The following is a 5,239-nucleotide window of genomic DNA, read 5'->3' on the forward strand; positions in this document are numbered from 1 at the left end:
TATTGATATAATTTATACATGTATATCATATCAAACTATGAAAAGTGCTTACATACTCATTATCTCATTTGATTGTCAGAATAACCTTGTGAGGTAGCTAGGATTTGTTTCCCTAACTTGACAATTGAGAAAAGCGAGTCCTGAACATAGATGCAAAAATCCTCAACAAATACTAGCAAACCAAATACAACAACACATTGAAAGATCATTGCTAAGTATCAAGTGGGATTTATCCCAGGGATTCAAGCTTGATTTATCATACTGAAATCAATAAATGTGACACATCACAGTAACAGAATTAAGGAAAATAGCCATAAATAATCATATGATCATTTCAATAGATACAGAAAAAGCATTCAATAATATCCAACATCCCTTCATGATAAACTCTTAACAAATTGAGTATAGAAGGAACATACCTCAACACAACAAAGGCTATATATGACAAACCCACAACAAATATCATACTGAATGGATAAAGTTTGAAACTTTTCCTCTGAGATTTGGAACAAGACAAGAATGACTACTTTTCCCACTTCTATTCAACATAGTACTGGAAGTCCTAGTCATAACAATTAGGCAACAATGACAAAAAAGCACATCCAAATTAGTAAGGAGGAAATCAAATTGTCCACTTTCAGCTGATATGATCATAGATGTTCAAAAACCCTAAAGACTTCCCAAAAAAACTCTTGGAACTAATGAATTCATTAAAGTTGTAAGATATAAAATCAGACATACAAAAATCAGTAGCATTTCTATGTCCAGAAAAGGAATCAAGAAAGTAATCTCTTTTATAATAGCAACAAAGGACATAAAACACCTAGGAATCAATTTAACTAAAGAGGTGAAATACCTCTACAATGAGGACTATAAAACATTGATGAAACAAATGGAAGACACAAATAAATGGAAAAATGTCCTGTGTTCATGGATTAGAAAAATAAATATCATTAAAATGTCTATATTATCCAAAACTATCTAAAGATTCAATGAAATCCATATCAAAATACCAATGACATTCTTTACAAAAATAGAAAAAAAAATCCTAAAATTTGTATGGAAACACAAAAGACTCCAAGCAGCCAAAGCAGTCCTGAGCAAAGAGAACAAAACTGGGGATATCACATTACTTGAATTCAAAATATACAGTACAAAGCTATAATAACTAAAACTGTATGGCACAGGCATAAAAACATACACATAAACCAGTAGAATAGAGAACCCAGAAATAAATCCATGCATTTACAGCCAACTTATATAAAAAAGGTGCCAAGAACACAGATTGGGGAAAAAAAACAGTCTCTTCAACAAATCATGCTGGGAAAATTGATATCCACATGCAGAATAATGAAACTAGAACTGTGTCTCTCACCATATACAAAAATCAAAATGAATTAAAGACTTAAACTTAAGACCTGAAACAATGAAATTACTAGAAAAAAATTAAGGAAATGCTTCAGGAAATGTTTTTAGGTGAAACCTTCAATCACAGGCTACAAAGCAAAACTAAACACATGGAATTACATCAAACTAAAAAACGCTTTTGCACACAAAATGAAACAACAGAGTGAAAAAGCAATCTACAAAATTTGAGAAAATATTTTTAAACTATGCATCCAACAAAGAATATCCAGAATATATAAGAAAATCAATAGCAAATAATAACAACAGTAATTTGATTTTAAAATAGGCAAAATACCTGAACAGACATTTCTCAAAAGAAGACGCATATATTTCCAGCAGGTATATGTCAAAATGCTTGGTATCACTAATCATCAAAGATATGCAAATAAAAAGCACAGTGAGCTATCACCTCACCTCACCCCAATTAGAATGACTATTATCAAACAGACCAAAAAAAAAAAAAAAAAAAGAAAAAAACCCCACAAATGCTGGCAGAGAAAGAGGAACTTACACACTCTTCCTGGGAATGTAAATTAGTACAGTTGTTATGGAAAACAGTATGAGGAGTCTTCAAAAAAATTAAAAATAGAACTATCATATGATCCAGTATTTCCACCGGTGAGTATATATCCAGAGGAATTGACATCAGCATGAGGAAGAGCTATCTGCAATCTCTTGTTCACAATAGCCAAAATATGGGACCAACTTAAGTGTCCGTCAATGGATGAATGGATTGAAAAATATGGTATACATATGTTCTCACTTGTAAGTGGTGATGCAGGGCAGGCAAGTCCCAAAACTGGGACTTAGCCCATGAGAGTTCCTGGCTTCACCCAGGAAAGAATTCAAGGGTGAGCTGATGATGATAAGCAGCAACTTTCATTGAAGCAGCAGGGCACAGCAGTAGTAGAGGTATTGTTCCTTGCAGAGCAGGGCTACCCCACAGACAGTGTGCCCAGAGTAGCAGCTCAGAGGATCTCTGCAGTCATATTTATACCCACTCTTAATTATATTCAAATTAAGGGGAGGATTATGCAGAAATGTCTGGAAAAAGGATGATAACTTCGAGGTGGTTGGGTTGTTGCCATGGAAAGGGATGGTAACTTCTGGATGTTGCCAGGGTAATGTTAAACTGACATGGCACACTAGTAGGTGTGTCTTATGGAAAGCTGCTTCTGCCCTGTCCCTGTTTTAACTAGTCCTCAACTTGGTCCGGTGTCTCAGCACTGTCTCCAGAGTTGAGTTCCACCTCTGGAGTTGAGTCCCATCTCCTACCTCATTGGGAGCTAAGTATTGAGTACACATGGACACAAAGAATAGAACAACAGACCCTGGGGCTTACTTGAGGGTTGATGGAGGGAAGAGAGTGAGGATCAAAAATCTACCTATTGGATACTGTGATTATTACCTGGGTGGTGACATAATTTGTATACCAAACCCCTGTGACATGAAATTTACCTATATAACAAATCTGCATCTGTACCCCTACACCTAAAATAAGCATTTAAAAAATGTAATATGTAAACGCAATATATTACTGCTCAGCTATAAAAAACAGTAAAATTCTGTCATTTGCAGCTATATGGATGAACCTTGAGGACAGAATGTTTACTAAAATCAGGCAGAGAAAGACAAATACCACATGATTTCCCTCATATATGAACTCTAAAAAGCTTGATCTCATAGAAGCAGAGAGTAGAACGATTGTTACCAGAGGCTGCAGAGAGAAGGGGTATAGGGAGTGGTTGGTCAATGGGAACGAAGTTACAGTTAGATAGAAAGAATAAATTATTGTGTTCTATTATATAATAGAGTGACTGTAGCTAATAACAGTGTATTACTTATTTCAAGATAGCTAGGAAAGAGGACATTGAAAGGTATCACCATGAAGAAATGATAAAGGTGTGAGGTGAGGGACATGTCAACTACCCTGATTTGATCACTATGCAATGTATACATATATTGAAACATCACAATGTATCCTATAAACATATACAATTACGTCTTAATTATAAACAACAAAAAGAAAAACCTGAAGCCTAGAAATGATAAGTGACACACCAAGGTCCTATCAAAGAGCAAGTGATAAAACCAACTCTAGACTACAGATTGGGATTCTGACTCAGTTTTGTTGTTTTTATGAAGAGATTAAATTAGAAATTTTCTACACTTCCTTTCAGATTTAAAACAATAATTTATGATTATGCCATGCTCCCTTTTTTAGGTGGAACCACTGGCAAAATTGAAAACAATGCAAATTTGGTTGGAATGATTAAAGGAATTTATTGGTATTACTTTTCTGAGATGTAATATTAAGTCATTTGTTATACTATGCTTTTGCAAAGAGCATTTTCAGAGTTAGAAAACATTTTCCTTTTCTGAATAAGCATGAACTAGTGTTTGATGTCTCCTGTGAAAGGAAAATAAATCTTGGGGCCCCAAAATCACTAAGCTAAAGGGAAAAGTCAAGCTGGGAACTGCATAGAGCCAATCTGCCCCCCATTCTATTCAAAGTGACCCTGCTGCTCACTGAGATAAATGCGTATCTGATTGCCTCCTTCGCAGAGGCTAATCAGAAACTCAAAAGAATGCAACCATTTGTCTCTTATCTACCTATGACCTGGAAGCCCCCTCTCTGTTTTGAGTTGTCCTGTCTTCAGCTCGAGCTGTCCCACCTTTCTGGACTGAACCAATGTACATCTTACACATATCGATTGATGTCTCATGTCCCCCTAAAATGTATAAAATCAAGTTGTGCCCCTACCACCTTGGGCACATGTCATCAGAACCTCCTGAGGCTGTGTCATGAGCACGTGTGTCATGAGCACGTGTCCTCAGCCTTGGAAGATTAAACTTTCTAAATTAACTGAGACCTGCCTCAGATGTTTGGGGTTCACATTTTGGTAACCATGGAGGGATTCTGAGTGGAGATGTCCCTGACCTTTGACAAATCTCCTATTGGTGCTTGGTACCAGCATGAGCTAACTTTATGGATCAAACCAATAGGACAATTTGCTGAGATCTGGGAGGGCCCCATCCAGAGAATCTCTGATCTCCCAAAATTTGGATGAGATCTAAAGTTTATTTTGCTGTACATCTCCCCTTATTTTTGGAGTTTTACATGCTTTCAACAAGGAAGGCAAGATTTCCTGCTTTTATAACGATAGAAGGCAAATAACTCCTTTATGGAATTTGAGCTCGTTCCCAGCAGGGAAGACAAGTATGAGTTGTTTTTCCTGCTTCTAGGATGGTAGAAAGCAGTCTTCAGCCTGAGACTCATCCCTAGGTAAGTAGCTGAATTGGGGTTTTGTCTTAGCTGAAGTTTAACAACCAGCTGGTCTTAATTTCTCCTTCCCATTAAAGTGCTCAGTGATCATATTGTTGGGGTTTCTTTGTTGTTGTTTGTTCTGGTCTTTCTCTCATCAGATTTGACCAACTGTACCTGACTTGATCAAACCCGAGTGAGAATTCCAAATTATGGGTAACGAAACCTCTTTAATATGGCTAAAATTTCATTCCTCACAGCTGCAGAGAAGAAAAATAAAACACAACAAAACAAACAACAACAACTAAAAAATGTGCTTGGTTTCTGTGTTTACTTCCTGTCTTAAAAAACCAATGTTTTTTTCATTTACTTTCTTCCACCTGATACCCTTTCGGAACCCTTTGCCATTTGGAGTACCAAAAAATCTAGAGAAGGCTTCTAATGACTTGAACCACTTCAAAGAATTCAGAACAAAGGTGCCACTCACCTTTTTGAAGTGTTCTGTTTTCTCTGTGGAGTTTCTAGAGTCATGGAAAGATTCTTTGTAGGTCTAAAGCTCTGTTTTCC

The sequence above is a fragment of the Papio anubis genome, chromosome X (genome assembly GCF_008728515.1).
Source record: "Papio anubis isolate 15944 chromosome X, Panubis1.0, whole genome shotgun sequence".
Classification (NCBI taxonomy): Eukaryota; Metazoa; Chordata; class Mammalia; order Primates; family Cercopithecidae; genus Papio; species Papio anubis.